The sequence below is a fragment of the Bos mutus genome, chromosome 6, assembly GCF_027580195.1.
Source record: "Bos mutus isolate GX-2022 chromosome 6, NWIPB_WYAK_1.1, whole genome shotgun sequence".
Lineage (NCBI taxonomy): Eukaryota > Metazoa > Chordata > Mammalia > Artiodactyla > Bovidae > Bos > Bos mutus.
The window spans coordinates 65,937,065-65,950,608 of record NC_091622.1 but is presented as its reverse complement, the minus strand read 5'-3'; the positions used below and the strand labels follow the sequence as shown (position 1 = coordinate 65,950,608).

The 13,544-nt window shown below is 40.2% G+C and overlaps 1 protein-coding gene and 1 non-coding gene across 2 annotated transcripts in view; both read right to left on the bottom strand.

Annotated features, from left to right (window-relative positions):
• Positions 1-13,544, bottom strand: part of GABRB1 (gamma-aminobutyric acid type A receptor subunit beta1) — a 469,841-nt gene that overhangs the window by 82,097 nt on the left and 374,200 nt on the right. The gene's annotated exons all lie outside the window — the stretch shown is intronic.
• Positions 6,556-6,657, bottom strand: LOC138988364 (U6 spliceosomal RNA). The gene has a single exon (XR_011464666.1). It is a non-coding gene; the product is annotated as a U6 spliceosomal RNA (small nuclear RNA).

Sequence of the window (13,544 nt, the reverse complement as noted above, 5' to 3'; positions counted from 1 at the left end):
CTCTATTCACAGAGTTTTTAGACCCGTCGGGAAAACAAATGACAATAATGTTATTTACAAGAAATGCATATTTGATCATTCAAATGATCAAAATATATTTCATATATTTTTTTGTCATGGTTCATGGTTCACATCTGGCTCCTACTTTCCCAAAGCCATGGAATTTCCTGAGAGATAAGAGCCATAGGAGCATCTTTTATTATAATAATTAGTGTTTAGTCCTCAGTTCTTGAAACCCTAAAGGTGAAATGAGCGTCTTATTATTTACAAAAGACAGTTCTCAAGCTGGGTTCTTGTTAACATACTGCCTTTTGGAAAGCACCTATGGATGGTGACTGGTTGCCAGTGAAGCCAACCATAAAACTGAAAAGTGCAAGTGTTAGTCGCTCAGTTGTGTCTGACTCTTTGTGACACCGTGGACTGTAGCCCACCAGGCTCCTCTGTCCATGGAATTCTCCAGGCCAGAATACTAGAGTGAGTTGCCATGCCCTCCTCCAGGGGGTCTTCCCAATCCAGGGATCAAATGAGAGTCTCTTGTAGGCAGATTCTTTACTGTCTGAGCCAGCAGGGAAGCCCAACCATAAGATTAGTGGGTTGGAGATTTCAGGCAGTCCCATTCTTCCACCTCTGGGGAGAAGAGAAGAGGTAGAAGTTGAATCAATCAGGAATGCCTATGATTTGATTAGTCATGCCTATGTAATGAAGCCTCTAAAAAAACATGAAAGGACTGGTGTTGAAGAGCTCCTCATCTTGGGATCTGCAGTATCTCCAGGGAAATAGTGTCAGAATTGAGTTGTAGGAAGGACATTGGCTGGTGTTGGAGAATTGCCTGGCTCTGTACTAGCTGTTTTATATGTGATTAATCTTCACAACAAACCTATGAAGTGCACGTTATTTTATAGATGAAGAAACACAGGTTTAGAAGGGTTGAATAGCTTGCTGAAGGTTACATAAATAGAAAGTGGAATAGTTCTGGGTTCTCTCTGAGTGAAGGGCACAAATCTCAATCACTGCTTTACAGCCTTACAAGAGAGGTCCATCTTGTGACTCATGCAGTTGATGAAACAAATGACTCTATCAGTTGAAGTGTACAGCAGGAGAATTGCTGACCCCTCAGGGCCCTTGATGTACCAGGACTGATGGTGCTAACGGTGCCTATAAATTAGGAAAACAGTCATCAGGCCTACCAAGTTGAAGGCCAGGGACAGAAATGCTTTTGTAATAGTTACCGCCATAGAAGGGAGAAAAAAACATAGAAATCCATTGCCTTATTAAATGATTCCAGGAGGTCTTTAGACCATACTGTTTCTCTTTTTGTTGGGGTTGTTTTTTGAGGGGGGTCTGAAAAAGGAAACAATTTTATGCCCTACCTTCTAGCTCTTTCCAAGATTATTTTCATTTGTGAAAACTGAGTGTCTTTATTCTGAAAGGGTGTGACTAAAGTCTGGAAAGGTACAATAGAAGTATACAAGGTAAGAGAGGACTGACTTACAGAGTCTAGACAATCAAGGAATTGTTCCTTCAGTTTGAAGATGATAGTGCTATGCTACTGAGTGGTAAACAAAATAAATTCTGGAAGCTATAAAGCAGAGAGTTAAGTGGAAAGTGTCCTATAACAGAAGAAACCAGAACCTAAGGTGGCAATGGAAGAAAGTTAAGAAGCACCCACTTTTCATTATAGAGCCTTACAATCTCATAAATTTGTAAGAGAGCACCAGGTACCTTTAAAAGTCAGGGTGATAAGTGTCCAGCAACAAGGAATTTCTGAACTGTGGTATATCCCCACAATGGAACATTATACAGCTGTTAAAAAATAGGGAAGAGCTCTATGATAAGATATGGAAAGATGCCCATGATACAGTGTTAAGTGAAAAATCAAGGTTCAGAATAATGTATGTGAAATGCCACTTTTGTTAAGAAATGGGAAAAGTAAACTGTATATTTGTATTTGCTTGTACTTGTATAAAGAGAGGGCTTCCCTGGTGGTTCAGATGGTAAAGAATCCACCTGCAGTGTGGGGGACCTGGGTTTGATCCCTGGGTTGGGAAGATCCCCTGGAGGAGGGTATGGCAACCCACTCCACTGTTCTTGCCTGGAGAATCCCCATGGACAGAGGAGTCTGGGAGGCTACAGTCCTTGGGGTCACAAAGAGTAGGACACAACTGAGCAAATCAGCATAGCACAGCACAATATAGAGACCTGAGAAGGATAAGTCAGAAACAAATAAAAATGGTGAAGGAAGAGGATGAATTTGGAAGGAGTGGGAGCAGTGGGACTTTCCCAATATTTACCTTTTAATTTCATTTTTACGTTTTAGCTATGTAAATGCATTACTATTTAAAAAATTTGAAAATAAAGTGGTGCACAACATTACTGATAAAGGAGTGGTCTAAAATGCATAAAGAACTGCTGCTGCTGCTGCTAAGTCGCTTCAGTCATGTCCGACTTTGTGCGACCCCATTGATGGCAGCCCACCAGGTTCCCCCATCCCTGGGATTCTCCAGGCAAGAACACTGGAGTGGGTTGCCATTTCCTTCTCCAATGCATGAAAGTGAAAAGTGAAAGTGAAGTCGCTCAGTCGTGTCTGACTCCTAGCGACCCCATGGACTGCAGCCTACCAGGCTCCTCCGTCCATGGGATTTTCCAGGCAAGAGGACTGGAGTGGGGTACCATTGCCTTCTCCACATAAAGAACTCTTAAAGCTCAATGCTGAGAAAACAGACAACTCAATTAAAAAATGAGCGAAAGATCTCAAAGACTTCACCAAAGAAGAAACACAGATGGCATATAGATGTATGAAAATATAAGGAGTCTCATGCTCAGTTGTGTCTGACTCTTTGTGACCCCATGGGCTATAGCCCACCAGGTTCCTCTGTTCATGGAATTCTCCAGGCAAGAATACTGGAGTGGGTAGCTATTCCCTTCTCCAGGGGTCTTCCTGACCCAGGGATCAAACCTGCGTCATCTACATTGCAGGCAAATTCTTTACTATCTGAGTCACCAGGGAAGCCCTGTATGAAAAGATGCTCAACATCATATGTTATTAGAAAACTACGAATTTAAACATCAGTGAGATACTACCACACCTACTAAAATGGCTAAAATCCAAAATAGTGACAACACCAAATGCTGGTGAGGATATGGAGCAAAGGAACTTGTATTCGTGGCAAAATGGTACACTTTGGGAGACAGTTTGGTATTTTCTTACAAAACTAAACATACTATCCAGCAATTGCACTCTTCAATATTTGCCAAAATGGGCTAAAAACTTACATCCACACAAAACCTGCACATATATGTTTATAGCAACTCTATTTGTAATTGCAAAACATGGAAGAAGCCAAGATGTCCTTCAGTAGGTAAATAGATCAACTGTGGTATGTTTATAAATGAATTATTATTCAGTGCTAAAAAGAGATGAGCTGTCAAGCCAATATCGCTAAGTGAAAGAAGCAAATTTGGAAAGGCTACATGCTATATAGCTACAGGCTCAATGATTGTGTGCCTGCAAAATTCATATGTTGAAATTCTAATGCCCAATGTGATGGTAGGAAAAGGCGAAGCTTGGGGGAGGTGATTAGTCCATGAAAGCAGAGTTCTCATTAATGGCATTAGTGCCCTTACGGAAGATTCTCCAAAGGTCTCCCTTGACCCTACCACCATGTGAGGACACAGAGAGAAGATGGCCACCTGAACCAGGAAGCAGACCCTCACTAGATACCAAGTTAGCCAGCATCATGATCTTGGACTTCCCAGTCTCTCCAGAATATCAGAAATAAATTTCTGTTTGTAAGCCATCCAGTCTATGGTATTTTGTTAAAGCACCCCAAAGGACTGAAATATTTATGACTCCAAGCATATGACATTTTAGGTGTGTCAACACTGGAAGTCCAATCTGATACTTGACATGATAAAAAAGGGTCACAGTAAAGTTTACCATTATGAAATTTAGAATCTTAGGAAGCAGAGACTATTCCAAAATGTCACAAAGGTAGAAACTATTCATATGTACAAATTCAAACATCAGAACAGCATTGACTGTCTCAGGAGCAATATCCAAAGCTAGAAGACACTGAAATATTGCCTTAGAAAACCCAAGGGAAATTGTTTTCTTACACAGGAGTATATATACATAAAAATTCAATTGTCAAGAGTGAATAAAGGCATTGCTAGATATGCAAGATCTCAAAACATTTATCTTCCCTCAGCGACTCACAGGAAGCTACAGGAGAAGGCTCCACTAAGACATAAATTAAGGAAGAAGATGCTGTGGAACTCAGAAAACAGAAGCTCCCATTCAAAAGACAGACAAGACACCCTTTAGGATGATCTGAACAGAGATCCTAAGATGAGAGTAATGCAGACAGAGTTTTATTTTTACTGACAATAAAGGCAGGAAAGGGAATATTCTTTTACATATTAGAAGACAAATCCAAGGTATTTATATCAGGAAGGCTTACAAAAGCATTAACTTGAAGATTGATCTTGATTCACCTTAAAGTAAGTTAGTAATAACTATGTTATGTTCCTGTGATGGGTATATCAAAGGAATCACTTAACATGAAAACTTCTGAAATGTAGTTTCACCTTCATCACTATTGGAAAAAAAATACTTAAGTGGGAGGAGCTTTGATGGAATTCCATATTACATTTTTATATTTTTAGTAGTTTTTGCTTAAATAAAAAACATTGAAAAGAAACTGGTTTGAGAAGTATGACTGGAAAGATCTCTGAACCATCTATATTTTCTCCCCCTTACTACTATAATAAAATAAACAAAATATCCAAAATAAGCAATTCCAAACATGTGAGCCAAAAAAATGTGAATGTAATATAGCACCTAGGCAATACGCAAATTAGAATGTATGTATATGCTCAGAATCTAGAAGAAAACTATATTTTAAAGAGGATGATACATATGGTGAAGTTAAAAGAGAAAATCAACAATTCATCTTGACTTTTGGTTTGGTTGGATTGAATATTGTTTTGTTGGGGAAACACAATAGACACTCTTGGCCTAAAATGGAAGGATTAGATGAAGATTAGATGAGGGGACTACTTTATTTGACTAGTTTTGGAAATAATCTCATGATCATCTGGTTCATGATTTTCCTATCTGGCACTGTAAATCTGTAGGGCAGTGATCTATAGACATGACTCTTTTCTTGACCATCATAGAACCTTATATCATAGCAACATAGTAAAGTACCTCATCTGTTGAGTAAACAAATGACTGCAGAGCCCAGCATAACACTAATTCTTCCAGAGAACTGTTAATTTACAAAAATAATCATAATCTCTAATTTCAATACATTTCCTAAAACACAAAAATGAACTTTTATCTTCTTCCATTTTACTCTATTCATTTATTCAGCACATCATTATTGAAGGAATTCTCTGTGAAAGCCTCTTAGTTGGGCATCTTTTTACTAAAAACTAGTACAGGAGAAATGATCTCTTTTTTCTCTCAAATTGTAGGGAAGTTAACTCTCTACACTGACAAGGATCATGAAATGTTTCAATTCATAAGCTATGAGATGACCATAAACCCAAGGTTGATTTGTTAGTTTTACGTCATCAGAGTTCATCACACTCTGAATATATTGAAAAACATGTGATTGTTTTTTCTGGATGACATGTATGCTAGTTCAACAGCTTACACTATAGTCATAATTGGTTATGATTTCAGGTGGCAGCTACTCTAGCACTATATTTTCACTGTGATGTCAAGAAGGCATTAACGTTTATTGAGTACTTGTATGTTGTAGACAGTTCTTTACAGCAGCCTCATGAGGTAAGTAGTATTGTCCATATTTCACAGAAGAAGCAAATGGTACAGAGTGGTATACTGACAACCTGTCCAGGTAGCAAATCTGGGATGAAACCCAGTGATGTCAGATTCTTATCCCATGCCTTTTCTACTATGATCCATAGGAGTTGGCCTATAGGACTTGTGATTTTGTAATAAATTAAGCCCAGATATATTGAAATTATACACAAAAGCTTAAGTTAGTTGAAGAAGTATGGAAAGGGATAGTTAGGGAATTTGGGATTGACAAGTAGACACTGCTATATTTAAAATGGATAACCAACAAAGACCTACTATATAGCACAGGGAACTCTGCTCAATGATATGTGGAAGCCTGGTTGGGAGGGGCATGTGGGGGAGAATGGATGCACGTATACCTATGGCTGAGTCCCTTTGCTGTCCACTTGAAACTATCACAACATTGTTAACTGGCTATGTGAGTGAAAGTCGCTCAGTCATGTCTGACTCTTTGCAACCCATGGATATACAGTCCATGGGATTCTCCAAGCCAGAATATTGGAGTGGTAGCCGTTCCCTTCTCCAGGGGATCTTCCCAACCTGGAGACTGAACCCAGGTCTCCCACATTGCAGGTGGATTCTTTACCAACTGACGCACCAGGGAAGCTCAAGAATAGTGGAGTGGGTAGCCTATCCCTTTTCCAGCAGATCTTCCTGACCCAGGAATCAAATGGGGTCTCCTGCATTGCAGGCAGATTCTTTACCAGCTGAGCTACAAAGGAAGACCCCAAGATATGGAAAACTTCACGAATGTGCCTGTCATCCTTGTGCAGGGGATAATCTTCTCTGTATTGTTCCAATTTTAGTATATGTGCTGCTGAAGCTAGCACAAAAGTAAAACACAGTAATATAAAAAAGTTTTTAAAAAGAAATATATATTGAAAACCCTATCTTTAAAAGAAAACTTATATATATATACTCATGCCTATAAAACCTCATTTATATATATATATATCAGAGAAGGCAATGGCACCCCACTCCAGTACTCTTGCTTGGAAAATCCCATGGACGGAGGAGCCTGTTAGGCTGCAATCCATGGGGTCGATAAGAGTCGGACAGGACTGAGAGACTTCACTTTCACTTTTCACTTTCATGCATTGGAGAAGGAAATGGCAACCCACTCCAGTGTTCTTGCCTGGAGAATCCCAGGGATGGGGAGCCTGGTGGGCTGCCGCCTATGGGGTCGCACAGAGTCGGACACGACTGAAGTGACTTAGCATAAGCGCATATATATATATATATATATATATATATATATATATATGTGTGTGTGTGTGTGTGTGTGTGTGTATGTGCTTGCTAAGTTGCTTCAGTCACATCCGACTCTTTGTGATCCTACGGACTGTAGCCCACCAGGCGCCTCTCTCCTTGGGATTCTCCAGGCAAGAATACTGAAGTAAGTTGCCACTTCCTTCTGCCCCAGGGATCAAACCTGGGTCTTTTGTGTCTCCTGCATTGGCAGGCGAGTTCTTTATCACCACCACCTGGGAAGCTCATATATATATATGTAATTTAATCTAGATTACATAATGTATATATGTAATCTAAGCCCAAGAGGGAAACATTTTAAGTGAAAACCTAAGAACTGATGTAAAGTAATAAATGAAATATATTTTTTCAAGCATTAAGTTAGGTGAGACCAATGAAGCATATTGTAGTCATCTTGCAAAAGAGTTTCTTATATTCTGAAAAGCGTAGTTTATTATATTCCATCCTCAGCATTTTCATGGACACAAGGTCAGGAGTATTTCTAAAGTTGACAGACAACTTACAGAAGCAAAGATCACTACATATGAGAGGATTATAAGACGTGTGTATTTGTGTAAACGTATTCTGACATATTTCATTAATTCCAATGAGAGAAATATATCACAAAGACTGAACTGTCTGAGAGTATCAGAACTGGGATTAAAAATCCACCCTCTGCTCTATTCCACTTTGAACTTGACTAGAAGTTTGTGCAGTGTTCCTAAGGAGACAAAGCCATATGTACCATATAAATATACATATTTTTAGATTAGAGTTTGTTGAACCCGGATTTTACTTTACTTCCTTTCTTTGGCTTCTGCAGCTCTACACTCCATAATTTTCCTCCTATTTTTCTGGCTGTTCCTTTCTTGTCTCCTTTCTGTTCACATCTTATTCTACCCAGTCATTAAATATTATAGTTTCTCAGGCCTCCTAAGTTTTCATTCCTTACTCTGCATCAACTCCTCATGGAAATTCACATATGCCTATAGTTACAATTATCAAAATATTCAAGTGATTCACAAATTTATATCTTCAGGGTAGAGCTCTGTGTGTGCTCCAGACCTTTATCATACATCAAGAAATAATAATTAAACTTGTGATTTCTTCCTTGCCCTCCACTCAGAATCTAAAGGCCTCCCAGATGGGAAGAATCCGCCTGCAATGCAGGAGCCACAGGAGACGCATGTTTGATCCCTGGGTTGGGAAGATCTCCTGGAGGAGGGCATGGTAACCCACTCCAGCATTCTTGCTTGGAGAATCCCCATGGACAGAGGAGCCTGGTGGGCTATAGTACATAGGGCTGCAAAGAGTCGGACACGACTGAAGCAACTGAGCACTCACGCACATGCACAGAACCTAAAACATTCTCATTCTTCTCATTTTGGGTGAATGACATCCTCATATATGTACTAATCCAAGCAAAAATCCTGGGAATCATAAGGGTAATTTTTCATTCCTCTCTTTCTCATTCATATTGACTCTTTCACTAAATCCCATCTATTTTTCCTTCTAATTCTCCCTTGCATCCATCTACTCTTTTCCACTTCTATCCTGATCCAAGCTAGCATCTTTCTCTCCTTGATCCATTCTGATAGTCTTCAAAACGGTATACTTCCTTTCTCTACCTGCATCAGTCTGTTCTCAATACTACAGCTAGAGTGATTCTCAAACACAAATCTTACCATGTCAGCCCTCCTTCCCCCAGGTCAAAAATCCACCAGTGATCCACTGTTCCTAGGATAAAGATAAAACTTGTTTTTTTTTTTTTTTAATATAAGAGCCTCCAAAGTAAGTCCTCTATCTACATTTCCAGCTTCCACTCATACCGTGGTCTTTTTTCTTTTGCTGCTACAGCCACATTAAATGTACTTCTGGGCACCATGTTTGCCAGCATTCCTCCAGCTACAGAGTCTTGAATATGACACTGGGATCCAACCAGTGTCTCCTGCATTGGCAGGTGGATTTTTTACCATTGAGCCACCAAGGAAACCCTTGTTATTTCTTTACTCAGCCTATAAACAATAGACACATCCTCAAGGAAACTCTCTTGACCTTCATAAGTCCATCCCCCCTCATTGCCCTCTAATAACACAAAGTTATCACTAGGGCATAGGCATTTACCAAACACAGCGATAAAAGTAACTATTGCTCTCTCCCTCCCTTGCCTAGATGCTCCATTAGAGAGGGTAGGGACCCTCTTTACTTTTGCTCACCACGAACGTAAGAGATGTGGGTTTGATCCCTGGGTCAGGAAGATCCCCTCGAGAAGGGCATGGCAACCCACTCCAGTCTTCTTACCTGGAGAATCCCATAGACAGAGAAGCCTGGTGGGTTACAGTCCATAGGGTCACAAAGAGTTGGACACAACTGAAGCCATTTAGCAGGCATGCATTATCTAGCACAGTGCTGGGTACCACCCAGGCTGCAATGTACTTGCTGAATGGATTACTGAAATGATTTCCTAGTTAAACAAACACTTCTGATTGTTTGATACCAACTCTAGAAACTGTGTATGTTTCTAAGAGAAGATATTCAATTGTTCAGAGAAGGAAGGAAGTCATGTACATTGGTAAGATCAGATGTACATTTTATTAACGTAGATAAAAGCTTAACCAGGCACTGAAAGACTATATACATACTGAGGGTTACACTTATGAGAATGCTGAGTAACAGGAGCAGGTTGGAGATACCCTACTGACACTTAAGAAGATTTTAAGAATTTTTCAGTCCAACCATGAAAATTAACACTTATGCTCATGTTCACTGCTGAGTTCAAAGACGTGGAGGCCTGAAGCAGATCAGTAAGTTAGTTTTTAACCAGGTTATATAGGATTCTCCGTATGTGACTTCCCCCCTCCCCAACCCAAATTATTTACAATTATCCTTTAGTATTCTCTCGATCCTCAGGGTGCTTTCAGTGAAAAAGCAGAAAGCCAACTTGTAGTACCCTAACAATATAAAAACTGTATAGTACTCTAACCATATAATACTAGACAGTGGCACCTGAGTATGGTAAAAGTGTAGGTCTCCCTTTACACTCAGGTTCATCTCTTTTCTCATGTTTCACTACTGTTGACCTGCCCAGAGTAGACAGCAGGAGTCAGAAATCAGGAGCACTCTGTTGTGAACTGGATGGCCTGATTAACCAGTTGCAGAGCTCTGGAGGCTTAGTCAGTTCAGTTCAGTCACTCAGCTGTGTCCAACTCTTTGTGACCCTATGGACTGCAACACGCCAGGCTTCCTGTTCATCACCAACTCCTGGATTTTGCTCAGACTTAATTTACAATAGAGTCGGTGATGTCACCCAATCATCTCATCCTCTGTTGTCCCTTTCTCCTCCTGCCTTCAATCTTTCCCAGCATCAGGGTCTTTTCCAATGAGTTGGCTCTTCACATAGGTGGGCAAAGGATTGGAGCTTCGGCATCAGTCCTTCAAATGAATATTCAGGGTCGATTTCCTTTAGGATTGACTGGTTGGATCTCCTTGCTACCCAAGGAACTCCCAAGAGTCTTCCCCAACCCCACAGTTCAAAAGCATCAATTCATGGGTACTCAGCTTTCTTTATGGTCCAACTCTCATGTCCATATATGGCTACTAGAAAACCAGCTTTGATAGACGAAACTTTGTCAGCAAAGTAATGTCTCTGCTTTTTAACATGCTGTCTAGGTTGGTTGTAGCTTTTCTTCCAAGGAACAAGCACCTTTTAATTTCATGGCTGCAGTCACCATCTGCAGTGATTTTGGAGCCCAAGAAAATAAAATCTATCACTCTTTCCATTGTTTCCCCATCTATTTGCCATAAAGTGATGGGACTGGATGCCATGATCTTAGTTTTTTGAATGTTGAGTTTTAAGCCAGCGTTTTTACTCTCCTCTTTCACTTTCATCAAGTGGTTCTTTAGTTCCTCTTTGCTTTCTTTCATAAGAGTGGTGTCATCCTCATATCTGAGGTTCTGATATTTCTCCTGGCAATCTTGCTTCCATCTTGTGCTTCATCCAGTCCAGCATTTCACATGATGTACTCTGCATACAAATTAAATAAGCAGTGTGACAGTATACAGCCTTTCCCAATTTGGACCCAGTCCATTGTTCCATGTCTGGTTCTAACTGTTGCTTCTTGATCTGCATGCAGATTTCTCAGGAGGCAGATAAGGTGGTCTGGTATTCCCATCTCTTGAAGAATTTTCCACAGTTTGTTGTGATCCACACAGTCAAAGGCTTTAATGTAGTCAATGAAGCACAAATAAATGTTTTTCTGGAATTCTCTTGCTTTTTCTATGATCCAACAGATGTTAGCAATTTGATCTCTGGTTCCTCTGCCCTTTCTAAATCCAGCTTGAACTTCTGGAAGTTCTGAGTTCAGATACTGTTGAAGCCAGGCTTGGAGAATTTTGAGCATTACTTTGCTAGCGTATGAGATGAGTGCAATTGGGCGGTAGTCTGAACATTCTTTGGCATTGCTTTTCTTTAGGACTACAATGAAAACTGACCTTTTCCAGTCCTGTGGCCACTGCTGAGTTTTCCAAATTTGCTGGCATATTGAGTGCAGCACTTTCACAGCATCATCTTTTAGAATTTCAAATAGCTCAGCTGGAATTCCATCACCTCCACTAACTTGGTTCGTAGAGATGTTTCCTAAGGCCCACTTGACTTAACACTCCAGGATGTTTGGCTCTAGGTGAGTGATCACACTATCATATAATCCGGGTCATTAAGATCTTTTTTGTATAGTTCTTCTGTGTATTCTGGGCTTCCCTTGTGGCTCAGCTGGTAAAGAATCTGCCTGCAATGAGGGAGACCTGGGTTGGATCCCTGGGTTGAGAAGATCTCCTGGAGAAGGGAAAGGCCACACACTCCAGTATTCTGGCCTGGAGAATCCCATTGACTGTGCAGTCCATGGGGTCGCAAAGAGTCAGACATGACTGAGAGACTTTCATTTTCTGTGTATTCTTGCCACCTCTTCTTAAGATCTTCTGCTTCTGTTAGGTCCATACCACTTCTGTCCTTTATTGTGCCCATCTTTGCATGAAATGTTCCCTGGTATCTCAAATTTTCTTGAAGAGATCTCTAGTCTTTCCCATTGTATTGTTTTCCTCTATTTCTTTGTATTGATCACTGAGGAAGGCTTTCTTATCTCTCTTTGCTATTCTTTGAAAATCTGCATTCAGATGCACATATCCTTCCTTTTCTCGTTTGCCTTTCACTTCTCTTCTTTGCTCAGCTATTTGTAATGCCTCCTCAGACAACCATTTTACCTTTATGCATTTCTTTTTCTTAGAGATGGTTTTGATTACAGCCTCCTGTAAAATGTTTTGAACCTCTGTCCATAGTTCTTCAGGCACTCTATCTATCAGATTTAATCCCTTGAATCTATTTGTCACTTCCACTGTATAACCAATCGTAAAAGATTTGATTTAGGTCATACCTGAATGGTTTTCTCTACTTTCTTTAAATCTGATTTTTGCAATAAGGAATTCATGATCTGAGCCACAGTCAGCTTCTGGTCTTATTTTTGCTGACTGTATAGAGCTTCTCTATCTTTGGCTGCAAAGAATATAATCAATCTGATTTCAGTGTTGACCATCTGGTGATGTCCATGTGTAGAGTCATCTCCTGTGTTGTTGGAACAGGGTGTTTACTATGACCAGTGCGTTCTCTCCGTAAAATGTTGTTAGCCTTCACCCTGCTTCATTTTGTACTCCAAGGCCAAACTTGCCTGTTACTCCAGGTATCTCTTGACTTTCTACTTTTGCATTCCAGTCTCCTATGATGAAAAGGACATCTTTTGGGGGTGTTCATTCTAGAAGGTTGTTTAAGTCTTCATAGAACTTCAGTTTCTTCAGCATTACTGGTCAGGGCATAGACTTGGATTACTGTGATATTGAATGGTTTGGAAATGAACAGAGATCATTCTGTCGTTTTTGAGATTGCACTCAAGTACTGCATCTTGCATTCTTTTGTTGACTATGAGGGCTACTCCATTTCTTCTAAGGGAGTCTTGCCCATAGTAGTAGGCATAATGGTCATCTGAATTCCATTCACCCATTTTGGTCCATTTTAGTTCACTGATTCCTAAAATGTTGATGTTCAGTCTTGCTGACTCCTGCTTGACCACTTCCAATTTACCTGGATTCATGAACCTAACATTCCAGGTTCCTATGCAATATTGTTCTTTATAGCATTGGACTTTACTTCCATCACCAGTCACATCCAGAACTGGGTATTGTTTTTGCTTTGGCTCAGCCTCTTCATTCTTTTTGGAGGTATTTCTCCACTCTTCTCCCATTGCATAGTAGACACTTACTGACCTGGGGAATTCATCTTTCAGAGTCATATCTTTTTTCCTTTTCGTATGGTTTTTGGGATTCTCAAGGCAAGAATACTGAAGTGGTTTTTCATTCCCTTCTTCAGTGGACCATGTTTTGTCAGAACTTTCCACCATGACCCATCTGTCTTGGTTGGCCCCAC